The following is a 16,741-nucleotide window of genomic DNA, read 5'->3' as shown; positions in this document are numbered from 1 at the left end:
GGATTTCCACGCCCCTACCTTAAAAAAAAGGTAGGGGAGTGGATTCTAAAACCAGTCAGTATCTGGTGTCACCACCATTTGCCTCATGCAGCGCGACACATATCCTTTGCATAGAGTTGATCAGGCGGTTGATTGTGGCCTGTGGGGACGTTGTCCCACTCCCCTTTGATGGCTGTGTGGAGTTCCTGGATATTGGCGGGAACACGCTGTTGTACACGTCGATCCAGAGCCTCCCAAACATGCTCAATGGGTGACATGTCTGGTGAGTATGCAGCCCATGGAAGAAATGGGACATTTCAGCATCCAGGAATTGTGTACCGATTCTTGCGACATGGGGCTGTGCATTATCATGATGAAACATGAGGTGATGGCGGCGAATAAATGGCAAGACAATGTGCCTCGGGATCTCGTCACGGTATCTCTGTGCATTCAAATTTCCATTCGGAAAAAATGTGCGTTAGTTGTCCGTAGGTTATGCCTGCCCATACCATAACCACACTGCCACCATGGGGCACTCTGTTCACAATGTTGACATCAGCAAACCGCTCGCCCCCACGACGCCATACGTCTGTCATCTGTCCAGTACAATTGAAACCAGGCTTCATCCATGAAGAGCACACTTTTCCAGCGTGTCAGTGGCCATCGAAGGTGAGCATTTGCCCACTGAAGTCGGATACGACGCCGAACTGCAGTCAGGTCAAGACCATGGTGAGGACGACGAGCACGCAGACGAACTGCCAAATTCTCTAAAACGACGTTCACACAACTTATGGTAGAGAAATTAACATGAACATCTCTGGCTACAGCTTTGGTGGACATTCCTACAGTCAGCATGCCAATTGCATGCTCCCTAAAAACTGGAGACATCTGTTGCATTGTGTTGTGTGTCCACAATAATTGAGAGAAATAAGCTTTTTGTGCATATGGAACATTTCTGGGGTCAATTATTTCAGCTCATGTCACATTGTTAATATTGTTGTTCAGTAAATATTATCTCCACCTGTGCTATGGTGAGTTGATGTGTGTGTCCTCCTCACATTCTATTGATCAGCTGGGTCCAGACAGTCTGATCTTTTGTATATTACCACCTGGATGGTAATTGTGATTTCTCTCAGGAACTCTGTCAGTGTTGAGTAGGTGCCAAGGTATAAACTGCAGACAAAGTACTATTTCCCTAAGGAACATTACAATATCCTGAACTTATAGTATCCATCTGCAATATGCCTTCAGAAAGTAGTCATACCCCTTCACTTACAAAAAAAATGGATTCAATGTATGTTTTTTCTCACCCATCTATAGACAATAACCATAATGACAAAGTGAAAAAAATATGTTTTGATATTCTTTGAAAAGGAAATACAGAAATATCCAGACCCCTGAGTCAATACATGTTAGAATCACATTTGGCAGCGATTACAGCTATGAGTCTCTAAGAGCAGTCCATCACCAGTTGTCTCCTATCACATCTATTCAACTATGTAACTGTTTAAAAGTCACAATTGGCCTTATGGTGAAATCCCTGAGCTGTTTCCTTCCCTTCGGCAATTGAGTTAGGAAGGACGCCTGTGTCTTTTTATTGACTGGGTGTTTTGATACACCATCCAGTGTAATTAGTAACTTCACCATGCTAAATGGGATATTCAATGTATGCATTTTTTTACCCATCTACCAGTAGGTGCCCTTCTTTGTGAAGCATTGCAAAGCCTCTTTGTTTTTTGATCTGTGTTTGAAATTCAGTGCTCGACTGAGGGACATTACAGATAGTTGTATGTGTGGGGTACAGAGATGAGGTAGTCATTCAAAAATCATGTTAAATAGGATTATTGCACACTTATGAGTCCATGCAACGTATGTGACTTGTTAAGCAATGTTTTGCTCCTGAACTTATTTAGGCTTGCCATAACAAAAGGGTTGAATACCTATTGACTCAAGACATTTCAGCTTTTCATTTCAAAAAAAAAAAAAACGTGTCGATAAGATGTGGTTCAAATTAATCCGTTTTAAAATAAGGCTGTAACACAACAAAATGTGAAAAAAGTCAAGGGGCGTGAATACTTTCTGAAGGCACTATATGTGTTTCAGATTTATTACAAGTTGCAGAGCCGCTGCTGAGCACCCACTGTCTGGACCCGGTGCCAGTCAACTAAGTGGTGGGACCATTGTGTTCCACAATTTACATACACCCGATGTATTGATAACTTAACTTCACAAGGGTAGGGGGCAGCATTTGGAATTTTGGATGAAAAGCGTGCCCAAATGAACCTGCCCGCTACTCAGCCATAAAAGCTAGAATATGCATATAATTAGTAGATCCGGATAGAAAACAAGTTTCTAAAACTGTTTGAATGATATATGTGAGTATAACAGAACTCATATGGCAGGCAAAAACCTGAGAAAAAATCCAAACAGGAAGTGGGAATTCTGAGGCTGGTCGATTTTCAACTCATCGCCTATTGAAATCCCAGTGGGATATGGATCTGTTTGCACTTCCTACGCCTTCCACTAGATGTCAACAGTCTGTAGAACGTTGAATGAAGCTTCTACTGTGATGTTGAGCCGGATGGGAGCTGTTTGAGTCAGTGGCCTGGCAGAGTGCCAGGTCCTGGTCACGCGCATTCCACATGATATCGACTTGCGTTCCATTACTTCTATAGACACAAAGGAATTCTCCGGTTGGAACGTTATTGAATATTTCTGATAACAACGTCCTAAAGATTGATTCTATACTTAGTTTGACCAGTTTATTTGACCTGTAATATAACTTTTTGAAGTTTTCGTCCGAAGTTCGCCTGGACCTGCGCGAGCGTTTGGATATGTGTACTAAACGTGCTAACAAAAGTAGCTACTTGGACATAAATAATGGACATTATCGAACAAAACAACAATTTATTGTGGAACTAGGATTCCTGGGAGTGCATTCTGATGAAGATCATCAAAGGTAAGGGAATATTTATGATGTCATTTCTGTTGACTCCAACATGGCGGAGAAATGTTGTTTCTATTTGAGCGCCGACTCAGATTATTGCATGGTTTGCTTTTTCCGTAAAGTTTTTTTGAAATCTGACACAGCTGTTGCATTAAGAACAAGTGTATCTTTAATTCTATGTAAAACATGTATCTTTCATCAAAGTTTATGATGAGTATTTCTGTTATTTGATGTGGCTCTCTGCAATTTCTCCGGATATTTTGGAGGCATTTCTGAACATGGCGCCAATGTAAACTGAGATTTTTGGATATAAATATGCACATGATCGAACAAAACATACATGTATTGTGTAACATGATGTCCTATAAGTGTCATCTGATGAAGATCATCAAAGGTTAGTGATTAATTTTATCTCTATTTCTGCTTTTTGTGACTCCTATCTTTGGCTGGGAAAATGGCTGTGTGTTTTTTGGACTTGATCTAACATAATCATATGTTGTGTTTTCGCTGTAAAGTGGAGGGTTCAGCCTTCCGTGTTTGTCTGCTGCGCAGGAACTCCAAAGCCATCTGTTTACCTTCCACCAGTTCCACCAGCTGATCTACGCTCTATGGGTTAGCTTGGCTTGCTAACTTTTTAGCTTCGAACGGGAGAGCGTGGAAATGTACAGTGCTGTGAAAAAGTATTTGCCCCCTTCCTGATTTCTTATTTTTTTGCACATTTGTCACACTTAAATGTTTCAAATCATCAAACAAATTTAAATATTACACGAAGATAACCCAAGTAAAAACAAAATGCAGTTTTTAAGTGATGATTTTATTTATCAAGGGAAAAAAGCTATCCGAACCTTCATGGCCCTACGTGAAAAAGTAATTACCCCCTAAACCTAATAACTGGTTGTGCCACCCTCAGCAGCAACAACTGCAATCAAGCGTTTGCGATAACTGGCAATGAGTCTTTCACATCGCTGTGGAGGAATATTGGCCCACTCTTCTTTGCAGAATTGTTTTAATTCAGCCACATTGGAGGGTTTTCGATCATGAACTGCCATTTTAAGGTCACTCCACAGCATCTCAATCTGATTCAAGTCCGGACTTTGACTAGGCCACTCCAAAACCTTCATTTTGTTTTTTTAAGCTATTCAAAGGTGGACTTGCTGGTGTGTTTTGGATCATTGTCCTGCTGCAGAACCCAAGTGCGCTTCAGCTTGAGGTCACGAACTGATGGCCGGACATTCTCCTTCAGCATTTTTTGCTATAGAGCAGAATTCATGGTTCCATCAATCACAGCAAGTCGTCCAGGTCCTAAAGCAGCAAAGCAGCCCCAGACCATCACACTACCACCACCATATTTGACTGTTGGTATAATGTTCTTTTTCTGAAATGCTATGTTACTATTACACAAGATGTAACGGGACACACACCTTCCAAAATGTTCAACTTTTGTCCCGTCAGTCCACAGAACATTTTCCCAAAAGTCTTGGGTATCATCAAGATGTCTTTTGCCAAAAGTGAGACGAGCCTTCATGTTCTTTTTGGTCAGCAGTGGTTTTCGCCTTGGAACTCTGCCATGGATGCCATTTTTGCCCAGTCTCTTTCTTATGGTTGAGTTATGAACACTGACCTTAACTGAGGCAAGTGAGGCCTGCAGTTCTTTAGATGTTGTTGTGGGTTCTCTTGTGACCTCTTGGATGAGTCGTCGCTGCGCTCTTGGGGTAATTTTGGTAGGCCAGCCACTCCTGGGAAGGTTCACCACTGTTCCAAATTTTCTACATTTATGGATAATGGCTCTCACCGTGGTTCGCTGGAGTCCCAAAGCTTTAGAAATGGCTTTGTAACCCTTTCCAGACTGATAGATGTCAATTACTTTGTTTCTCATCTGGGCGGCTGTCAGTTGGCTAAGTTCAGCTTGCAGGAGAGCGGTCTGCTGACGCTGTTTCTCTAGCAGCTCCCGATGCATAGCCTGCTGCGCTATGTTCGCCTCCACCAGCTGTTTCACCAATGCTTCCATTGTGCTCCGTGTCTGTTTAGTTATTGAGCTTGGTTTGGGGTACCCGCGATCTCCACCAAATGTAGCAGGCTCAAGGGGGTGGGGTTTCCACGTCACCAAATTCAATAACCAAACACGCACACGAACCACAACTAGAATACAAATGGGGAATTTATTAGGGAGATTTGCATACTGGGGAAAAGGGGGGAATCTAGCAACCAGTTCACAGTTCACAATCCGTTCTCATTGTCCGTTCCGTTCTCCAGGGGTAATCCTAAAACTCGGGCCATCAGCCAAACCGGTTCGGTACACAGTGGGGTAGTCAGACAGTCCAGGTCACAACGGGTAATCACATAGATAATTCTCTCTCTTTGAATTCCTCTCCATAACACAGGTTTCCCTCTCAGTCCTCTTCCTGTTTGTGCAGCCCGCTTCCTCTTTTATCCCCAAGCACTCCATGGCTTAATGCTCCACAGGCTTGCCTCGTTGGGGCAGGAAGTCCATATAAGGTTCGGCGGGAGCCAGCAAGACAATCACCACTCCCCTCACCTCTCCCTGCCGTCTGCCACAGTGTGTACAGCAGTAGTTACATAGAATGAGCCATGACTGGAATACAGTATATACTGTACATATGAAGTGGTTTAAACAGTATGTAAACATAATTAAAGTGACCAGTGTTCAATCACTATGTACAGATGTGCAATCTCTAAGTTGCAGGCGTGAGTACCAGGTGGTAGCCAGCTAGTGACAGTGACAAAAGTTCAGAGCAGTGTACTGGGCGGAGGCCGGCCAGTGGTGTCTATTTAACAGTCTGATGGCCTGAAGATAGAAGCTGTTTTTCAGTCTCTCAGTCCCAGCTTTGATATACATGTACTGTCTTCGCCTTCTAGATGGTAGCGGGGTGAACATTCTGTGGCTTGGGTGGCTGAAGTCTTTGATGATCTTCTTGGCCTTCCTGTGACACCGGTGCTGAATAATAAAAAAAAGTATTTTACATAAGAACTTCAACTAGTTTAGTCTAGTGACATGTCTGCTGTTGGTGTATGATGTCCTTTTATGGCCTGGACAAATACAGCTAAGAAGCTGTTTTTAAATGAGGTGGTCTGGGCCATCTCAGCCTCCCTGGCTGCCCTTTCTGCTATACTGGTTGCTACCTAATCTTCACGTAGCTGATTGAAGTGCTGATCCTTCTGTTGACACTCGGCCTCAAGTGTCTCCAGGTATGAGGCCTCGGTCTCCCTCATGAAGTTCAGGTATTCGCTGGTTGTGCTCGCAAAGTGTTTTGTCTTCCCTGGGAAAATATATAGACAGAAGTAATGACATGTACAGTACAGAAATGATAAGGTACAGACTCTAAAGCAAACCTAAGGGCAGTCAGTGTGAGTGCAGTTTTGTTCTCCAACCATGTATTGTATATCAAATTTATTAAATCTTATCCAGCAAAGGCCAGTGTGGGACCAATCAGATCTAGCAATCAAATACACCAATGGCGAAAAAAATAAAGGTATTCGGTCAGAATATGATTAATTGAATCAGAGTGACAGTTTAATATTTAAATTTCTAGATCCACACTGACTCCTTGAATAATCTCATAACCCTGTCATGACAAAAACCCTCTGTGGATGAGATTGCTCACCCCTGATGAAGACAGCTAAATTGTGTGATTACGGCTGAACAAGTGAACATGACAATCAATTGATATTGATCTGTTTACTGACCGAGAATGGACCCTTGGCGCCTAGGGATGCAGGGCTCAGGGGTTGCAGGAGCATTGATTGTGTCGATGGACACTGGGTGCTTGGGGGTGCAGAGCTCTGAGGTTGTGGCTTCACCATTCAAGCACACAGCTTCCTCTGAGTCCGTACGTTCAGGAATATCCTCTGAAAATGTTGGTTTGTATAATGTAAAGTCAGACACTCCAACTACAGTCAAACATGTAGCTAAGTCTACACCTTTGGCCTTCAATGGATGTTTATATGACAAGTTATCAACTCTGGTTCGCGCAGTGCTCACTCTCACACGCTACAGCTAGCTACGCTGAAGACAATGTATTACCATGCTGATCATCTCTGCTCAGTGTCAATATGGCTTCCAATATCACTGTCGGTGATGTCGAATCCAGCGTTCCCTGACTAGACATTCCTGGTCTGCATTGTACCACAGCATAGATGGTGTCGAACCTGTGCTTTGCGGTCGGATCCACTTTTGTTGTGGCCCTTTTAACTTTTTATACTCTTGTTCGTGTTTCTTAATATTTTTCCTGAACTGCCTTACTGACCAATGAATTCCCATTTCGGGTAACGTATCCAATATTTTTTTTATGACCTTTTCATTCCTGGTGGAAGAATCCAGTTGCCTCTGGATACGCAACACTGTGACATCATTGCGTGGTGCCAATTATTGATTACGGCCATTTGTAATCTCACCCACCGGACTACTTGGTTCGAAGTCACTACCAGATATCAAACGAGGCTGAATATCCAGCTTGGTTCCAGGAATCAAGCCGGCCATGGACAAATGGAAATTATACAGGAAACGTGATATTTACGGCCCGGCATGTCCCTGCAGTGGAAAAGCGCCATTAGTGGCCACTAACAGATGAGGTGGATGGGACAAAAAAGCACCAAGGGAAAGTTTCTCAGCAAGGCACCAGGTAACACAAACGTCTTAATCACACATGACCCGGCAGCCAAAAGAGAGAGCTAAGCAGCAGCATGGGGCCTAGCTCACAGTGGTCCCTCCTGTCAACCAATCATTAGCACAAGCACATGGCTGCACTGCATCGAACCCTCTGTTAAGTGTTTCCAAACATATGTACAAGTACGTGATAGTTTACGTGACTGGAAACCTGTGGCTTCATTTACCCAGACATTTTCTGGTAATGGACTGGAAACAATGACAACCCCATTTAGTCCCAATCCCCCTGCTAAATGAATAATGTCATAAAACTGAGGAATTTCAAGGGATGTTCAACTAGAACAGTACTTCAGTGTTTCAGATGTTGAAGCTACAGTATCATATTTGTTAACTGTTAATTAAGAGATCTACTGTAGACTACCATGTTTGTTTTTTAAGAAATCAAGTCAAGTATGATTGTTTCACTGAGTATGACTTGTGATAGCCTATAGCAGGTAAAATATTTTACAAACATATGTCCAGAGGAAAACTATTTGTTGGAGGAGGAATATGTCATCAAATTATCATGATATGCTAATGCTAAATGTTCACAGCTATTAGCTGTACCAGACAATTTGATTAACTAAATCTGCATTTCCAGACATCTGAGGCAAGCTTTGATGCAACCTACAGCCCGCTAACACTTACATTGGGGAAATTGATTGTGCTTGTATAGCTGCCCACTTTTTACAGTTCATACTGGGTGAGTTAACCTTTTTTTGAAAGAGATCAAAGGTCATTCCCAACATAACAGTTGTAGAGAATTGATTTATTGTGCTGGAAAAATAATGGGGGGGATTAGAACGTTAAACAGACTTGGTGCTGTCACTAAGCAGTCTCTCTTGTTTAGACTGCTGGTTGCAATTTTGACCAATGAGTTTCTTGATTTAACTAAGAGGCTACACTGAGAGACTAATAGGTATCAAATGTATGTGAAATGTTTCAATTCATTGATACAGATCAACCAGAATCTACTCAAAAATGCGATGGTTACCCTGTCCCTAAAAACTAATAGAAATTAGATTTAAAGACAACACTGAGGTCTCAGAGAGTGGAAAGGTGTCAAATTGACAACGGCTCCTACTCTGTTTTATGATGTTTAGAGAAACACACTGGTCTTCAAGGGGAGATGATCTTGAGTCCTTCAGGAAGACATGTGTGAGATGTGAAGGTCATATAACAAGCAACACTCTGCTGCCATAACTCAAGGAAGTATTCTGTTGCATGTGAGCTGATAACACAGGTCATTGCATTCCACTGTATGAAATTCAGTGTCAAGGATGTACATGCCTATGTTGCTACCATGGAAGTATGCAGTAGGTACTCTAAACCAAACCATTTTGGGGTGATTTGTTCGTCTATTTGTGAGCATTCTGATGTGCACCATGGCCTAAGAAAAGGATCTTTAAGACCTGGGGAAGTTTGTCCATCTGCTGGAATGCAGAGGGAGGCTTGTAAATTAGAACCCCTAATGAAAACTCTCTGGTGTCCAACTGGAGCAATCATCTGGTTAAAATCAACCAGTAATTCCACTGATTTTCCTGCCCCTCTTTCCCAGCCTCAACGCCTAATTTAAAAGAAAAGTATACGTTCTGCTTCACACACATGCATTTTGAACTCTGCAAAAATCTGTACCCCTTAGCAATTAAACCTTTAGCATTTCTTTTTAAAGACAGTAAAAAATATATATCTGAAAATAGAACTCATGGAATATTTTAAGCAACACATTTCTGAATCATACCAAATACAAATAATCTTACAACTAAACATTGCAAAATAATCAACAGATTATCATGAATAATCAAAAAGTAATATTGTCACACATAGTTTAAGGTAAAGGCTTTCCAGATGTAATTAAGTGATAGAAATGCTAATTGTAGTTATGGTTGATTGAGTGCATAACACACCTGTGCTCAATCAAAAAGGTATGCTTAGTGAATGAAATAATCAAGTGCTAAACATTAAAGTGTCATACATAACACGGGCACGGATTAGAGGGAGCCTGGAGTAGTGTCTGGCTAACTAAAACATAGAGAACTAGAGTCTAAACCTATTAAACATCTCCCCTCTGAAATGGCCACTACTTTCCTTGGAGTTATTCAACCTTTCACCCACTGAGCCCCCTGACTGTGACCTTTAGCCAGATGTCATTTGCCCAAGATCTCTTCTGGTTTCAACCTCTGGACTCTGCAACACATTAAAGGAGGAGAGGGGAACACAGGCAATAGATTAGAGGCAAGCTTGGTTATTAGTTTGCTGATACTGTTTTACAAGGGTCAAATGCAATGGCAGGGAAAACAAGTTGAGGGGGGAAAAGGGTTTTTATTACGAAGCCTTGTACTAGGTGGACTACTGATGGTGTATTAGATAACCTAGTCCAGAACATGCAATATCTTTCTTGAAATACTTCATCACATGTAGAGGGTCTCTACAAGATTGTCCAAATGTAGCACACTGGACACTACAGTAAAAATCCCTAGTTATCTAAGGTAAAGGATACTAGGGCACGTTAACTTTGCACTTGGGCTCAGCGGTCACGTCAGTGTGCGGAGAGGAGATGGGTCATCAGTTACTTCTCAGGGTGTGAAAGAGGCCTTTGTCATTGACCTCAGCTCAACCAAAAATGGAAGATATTTGCAAGATAGTGGGAACCTCCCAAAATCTAATCAAATCAAATTGTATTTGTCACATGCGCCGCATAAAAGAGGTGTAGACCTTACCGTGAAATGCTTACGTACAAGCCCTTAACCAACAATGCAGTTCAAGAAATAGAGTTAATAAATATTTACTAAATTAACTAAAGTGAAAAAATATAATAAAATATAATCATTCCAATAGTAACAAGAAATGTACATAACAGTAACGAGGCTATATACAGGGGATACCGGTACCAAGTCAAGTGACTATGCATAGATAATAAACAGTGAGTAGCAGCAGTGTAAAAACAAAGGGGGGGTGCATTTGTTTGGGTGGCCATGTGATTAGTTTAGTTGTTCAGCAGTCTTGTGGCTTGGGGGTTGAAGCTGTTAAGGAGTACTTTGGTTCTAGACTTGGCGCTCCGGTACAGCTTGCCGTCCGGTAGCAGAGAGAACTGTGACTTGGGTGACTGGAGTCTTTGACAATTTTTTGGGCATTCCTCTGACACCGCCTAGTATATAGGTCCTGGATGTCAGGAAGGTTGGCCCCAGTGATGTACTGGACCGTACGCACTACCCTCTGTAGCGCCTTACGGTCAGATGCCGAGCAGTTGCCATACCAGGTGGTGATGCAACTGGTCAGGATGCACTCGATGGTGCAGCTGTAGAACTTTTTGAGGATCTGAGGACCCATGACAAATCTTTTCAGTCTCCTAAGGGGGAAAAGGTGTTGTCATGCCCTCTTCACAACTGTCTTGGTGTGTTTGGACCACGATAGTTTGTTGGTGATGTGGACACCAAGGAACTTGAAACTCTTGACCAGCTCCACTTCAGTCCAGTCGATGTAAATGGGGGCCTGTTCGGCCCTCCCTTTCCTGTAGTTCACGATCAGCTCCTTTGTCTTGCTCATAATGAGAGAGAGGTTGTTGTCCTGGCACCACACTACCAGGTCTCTGACCGCCTCCCTATAGGCTGTCTCACCGTTTTCTGTGATCAGGCCTACCACTGTTGTGTCATCAGCAAACTTAATGATGGAGTTGGAGTCGTGCTTGGCCACGCAGTCATGGTGAACCATGGAGTTCAGGAGGGGACAAAGCATGCACCCTTGAGGGGCCCCAGTGTTAAGGATCAGTGTGGCAGATGTGTTGCCTACCCTTACCACCTGGCAGCCCGTCAGGAAGTCCATGATCCAGTTGCAGAGGTAGGTGTTTAGTCCCAGGGTCCTTAGCTTAGTGATGAGCTTTGTGGGCACTATGGTATTGAACACTGAGCTGTAGTCAATGAACAGCATTCCAAGTGAGAAAGGGAAGCGTGGAGTGCAATTGAGATTGCGTAATTTGTGAATCTGTTGGGTTGCGTAATTTGTGAATTGGAGTGGGTCTAGGGTTTCTGGCATGATGGTGTTGATGTAAGCCATGACCAGCCTTTCAAAGCACTTCATGGCTACCGACGTGAGTGATACGGGGCGGTAATAATTTAAGCAGGTTACCTTCGTTTTCTTGGGCACAGGGACTATTAAGCATTTGATTGATTGAACTTGAAAGACTGTTATCCTTCTTTGTGTCATGACTTCCGCCGAAGTCGGTTCCTCTGCTTGTTTGGGCGGCGTTTGGCGGTCAGCGTCGCCGGTCTTCTAGCCATCATCGATCCACTTTCATTTTCCATTTGTTTTGTCTTGTCTTCCCACACACCTGGTTTCAATGCCCTCATTACATGTTGTGTATTTAACCCTCTGTTCCCCCCCATGTCCTTGTCCGGAATTGTTTATTGTAAGTGCACGTGCACGTTTCTCTGGTGTGCGACGGGTTTTGTACCCATTGATTGTTTGTTATGGATGCCGGTGGTTTTATGTATTAACTTCCCTGGGATAGGTGGGACGGTAGCGTCCCACTTGGCCAAAATCCAGAAAAAATGTAGCGCGCCAAATTCAAATATATTACTATAAAAATCAATCTTTCATGAAATCACACATGAAAGACACCAAATTAAAGCTACACATGTTGTGAATGCAGCTAACATGTCTGATTTCAAAAAGGATTTACGGGGAAAGCACACCAAACACTTATGTTAGCTCAGTACATAGCCACAGAAAAACATAGCCATTTTCCCAGCAAAAGATAGTAGTATCAAAAAGCAGAAATAGAGATAAAATTAATCACTAACCTTTGATGATCTTCATCAGATGACACTCATAGGACATCATGTTACACAATACATTTATGTTCTGTTCGATAATGTGCATATTTATATCCACAATTGGCGCCATGTTCAGAAATGCCTCTAAAATATCCGGAGTAATTGCAGAGAGCCACATCAAATAACAGAAATACTCATCATAAACTTTGATGAAAGATACATGTTTTACACAGAATTAAAGATACACTTGTTCTTAATGCAACCGCTGTGTCAGATTAAAAAAAAAAAATACGTAAAAAGCACACCATGCAATAATCTGAGACAGCGCTCAGATTTAACAACATTTCTCCGCCATGTTGGAGTCAACAGAAATACGAAATTACATCATAAATATTCCCTTACCTTTGATTATGTTCATCAGAATGCACTGCCAGGAATCCTAGTTCCACAATAAATCGTTGTTTTGTTCGATAATGTCCATTACTTATGTCCAATTAGCTACTTTTGCTACTTAGCTACTTTTGCGTGTCCAAATGCTCACGCAGATGCAGGCAAACGTCGGATGAAAACTTCAAAAAGTTATATTACAAGTCGAATAAACTGGTCAAACTTAGTAGAGAATCAATCTTCAGGATGTTGTTATCATATATATCCAATAACGTTCCAACCGGAGCATTTCTTCATGTCTGTATAAGTAATGGAACGCAAGGCGATATCATGAGGAAAGCGCGTGAGCAAGAACTGGCAATCTGCCAGACCAGTGACTGAAACACCTCCCATCCGGCCGCACATCACACTAGAGGCTTCATTCAACGTTCTACAGACTGTTGACATCTAGTGGAAGGCATAGGAAGTGCAAACAGATCCATATATTACAGGGAATTAAATAGGCGATGACTTTAACATCGACCCTTCTCAGAATTCTCACTTCCTGTTTGGATTTTTTCTCAGGTTTTTGCCTGCCATATGAGTTCTGTTACACTCACAGACATAATTCAAACAGTTTTAGAAACTTCAGAGTGTTTTCTATCCAATAGTAATAATAATATGCATATATTAGCATCTGGGACAGAGTAGGAGGCAGTTCACTATGGGCATGCAATTCATCCAAAAGTGAAAATGCTGCCCCCTATATCAAAGAAGTTAAACTGCTCCGTTGCAAACCCAGTTTTTGCTCTCCTGCGCCTGACTTCCCTGTCGCCAGTATGCACCCCTAACAGAATTCCATACCACTAATATGGAGTCAGCAGGAGCAGGTACCAGGGAATAGGGGTGGAGGAGCGCATCTGGGAGCATGCGGCGGTGCTCCACCATCTTGGCACCGCCATGGACCGCGTTGTCCAGACAATGGACCGCTGGGAGAGACAGGGAGTTCTTCCAGCGCCTCCACCAGCACAACCTGGGCCTCCACTACTCGCCCCCCCTTCTCCTGGTCCCAGTTGGATTCGTCTCTCCCTTCCCGGGGAATATGACGGGACGGCTGCGAACTGCCAGGGATTCCTGTTGCAGCGAGACTTATACCTGGCAACCGTCCACCCGGCTCCTTCGGGTTGTGAGAGGGTGTCCGCCCTCGTTTCATGCCTCACCGGGAAAGCCCTGGAGTGGGCCAAATCCATCCCTCTACCGGCGGGTGAACTCCTCTTCCATCTGATTCAGGGGACGAGGAGCGCCCAGGAGTTCGCCCTGGAGTTTCGGACTCTGGCCGCCGGCGCGGGATGGAACGACAGGGCCCTGATCGACCATTATCGCTGCAGTCTGCGCAAGGACGTCCGTCGGAAGTTGGCCTGCAGAGACACCACGCTCACATTCGACCAGCTGGTGGACCTGTCCATCCGTCTGGATAACCTGCTGGCTACCCGTGGACGTTCAGATCGGGTTCTGTCGGTTCCATCCTCCCGCACCCCCTCTCTTTTCCCCGCATTTCCAGCATAAGGCACTCGTCGATTCAGGCAAGGCTGGGAATTCTATAGATAGATTGTTCGCCCATAGTTTATATATAGTCTATATATATACAGTGGGGAGAACAAGTATTTGGTACACTGCCGATTTTGCAGGTTTTCCTACTTACAAAGCATGTAAAAATCCAGAAAATCACATTGTATGATTTTTAAGTAATTCATTTGCATTTTATTGCATGACATAAGTATTTGATACATCAGAAAAACAGAACATAATATTTGGTACTGAAACCTTTGTTTGCAATTACAGAGATCATACGTTTCCTGTAGTTCTTGACCAGGTTTGCACACACTGCAGCAGGGATTTATAGGGTACACATGTAGCCTATAACCGGTTTTGGAGAAAAGTAATCATCAAATATTGTAAGAGCTTTAATTTTCTGCTTATATGCCCCCTTTATTTATCCCACGGTTCTGACTTGGTGTACAGGGAGAACATTGTAAGAACGGCCCATGTTCTGAATTCTGTTGCTGTACATTTCAAAAGTGCTGAACAAATAGTTAAATTGACTCCATCCAATTAATGTCTTCATCGAAATTACGGATTGCCTCTTATCTGCTTGTCGTCCCCTTATGCCATAGTTTGTACATCTCAATTGTCAGTAGAAATCAGCTATGTTTTTTAAAAGGCAGTAAATAAGGCTGAACAAACTAAACAGTTTGTTCAGCCTTATTTACTGCCTTTTAAAAAACAGATAAGGCTCCGCTGCCAGATAAGGCTCCACTGATAGCCAGGTGTAGTAGTGGTAAGGTGTTGTGACTCTGCTGTTGGGATGGCTTTTTGTAGGCCCTAACAGTTTGTGGGCACCGTTTGTCACCATTATAGTGCAATTAATGTATTGTTCAGTGTTGTGTTTTGTGTTTTGCCCCACCAAGGTATACATGCTAAAATCGCCACTGCCCACAAGACAAGAAGATATCTCAGTGACTTTGAAACAAGGGTATCTAAGGAGCACACAGGGTTTATTAAAGGGTGTGTTTATGTGTCTCAGTCAACAACCCGACTTATGGGAAATTCTGGAGAGGCGTGTCTATAGCCACATCTTCATTTATTCGATCTCCACCCCAAACGAATAGCAGGTGAATAATATGCTATTCTCAAGCTTATATTCAAAATCAGAATACACATAGAGACAAATGTGCATAAAAAATGAATTACGTTCCATTTAAGGACGCTTAACTCAGGTCGGAATTCCACCCTAAGTGCTTAGGAATTTCCCCCTAAGTGCTTAGGTCCCCATGCACTTTCCAAAATAGAAAGTTATGCATGGCTTTGTCCCCAATGTGTTATTTTTTCCAGTGACTGATCCAATGATAATTGTGGGTTGCCTGTCAAGTCATTAACTAGTCCCGCCATGCTTTATTTCCTTTTCTTCACTTATTTCTTTGGGACCTCTTTGTGGATCTTATTTTCCCTCCATCCTCCATTAGAAAGTGAGTTTTTTGCAGGGGAGGGTTGCAGCGAGTAGAAACACTGATGTATAGAGCTCAGTTGCTTGTCTTTAGTGAAAGCTTTTGTTTCCTGGGGCTCCCTATTCATCACAAAGCCTTTGGTGGGAAGAGATATAAAGACAGGCCCTGACCCTGGTGTGAGCCCTTGTGACCTTTTTGAACCCAAGGGGACAGATTTCGGCAACTGTGCCATCAGTATTCGTTGACCGCAGGCCTCCCACTGGAGAACGGCCGGTGCCGGACAACATGAATGGAGGGATATGGTGGGAAAATGTGGTAATTTATAGAAGTAGGGAGTCTATTTCAAAAGATGCTATGCTGGATCAGCTGACAGGCAGGGTCAGAGGTCACGTTTGGGCCTGATATCCTTGCCATGTTACTGTAACATCTGCGTGTTTAGAGACTTCTGGGACACACATTATTTTCACTCTTGGGTCACTGACAGGAAAAATCTACGGTTAGGATTATTGGATGTTAATGACCAATGTTTGATTTAGTATCCTGAAGGACTGTTTGCTTGAGGACTATTCGCTGAAAGCTTTTCTCACCTTAGAAACAAATCCTTATTTTGTTTGCATACAGGTTGGTTTACTATTTACCATTTCCTAACTCTTGGATGGGGTCTAATTTTGCCAGCATTTTCCCAAAAAGTACAGTATACCGTATTGAATACGAATACTGGTTTGAGGTGTTAAGTTTAAATAATTTTCCAAACTATACCTTTACAGTAAAATGTGATTGTACCATAAACACATTGAAATCAACAAAGCCCATATGTAAACCTTCTCTGCATAGTTGATCACTTGGGCTCCCTAGTGTCATCTACAAGTGGCCAAGTGAAGTGATACCAGGGAGTCCCCAGCCTCAGGGCTAGCCATTAAGTAAATTGGTCTCTGTAGACTTATAGCTGTGTCACTGTCTGTGACGGCCTGCCACAAATTTGACCCAAGGACAAGAGTCCAGTGCTGAC

General features: G+C 42.9%; 1 long non-coding RNA gene across 3 annotated transcripts in view; it reads right to left on the bottom strand.

Moving 5' to 3' along the window:
• Positions 1–3,721: 3,721 nt before the first annotated feature.
• LOC139584710 (uncharacterized) overlaps positions 3,722–16,741 on the bottom strand; it is a 54,737-nt gene continuing 41,717 nt past the window's right edge. For 2 of the 3 annotated variants that reach the window (XR_011676811.1, XR_011676812.1), the window contains 2 exons: positions 6,632–9,776; positions 3,722–6,204 (listed from right to left, as the gene is read on the bottom strand). This is a non-coding gene — a long non-coding RNA (uncharacterized lncRNA). The remainder of the gene's footprint in view (positions 6,205–6,631; positions 9,777–16,741) is intronic. The other variant, XR_011676813.1, reaches the window with a different exon arrangement.

This window comes from Salvelinus alpinus, chromosome 9 (assembly GCF_045679555.1).
Source record: "Salvelinus alpinus chromosome 9, SLU_Salpinus.1, whole genome shotgun sequence".
Taxonomy (NCBI): Eukaryota; Metazoa; Chordata; class Actinopteri; order Salmoniformes; family Salmonidae; genus Salvelinus; species Salvelinus alpinus.
The sequence above is the reverse complement of the archived record's forward strand: the minus strand, read 5'-3'. Positions and strand labels throughout refer to the sequence as shown.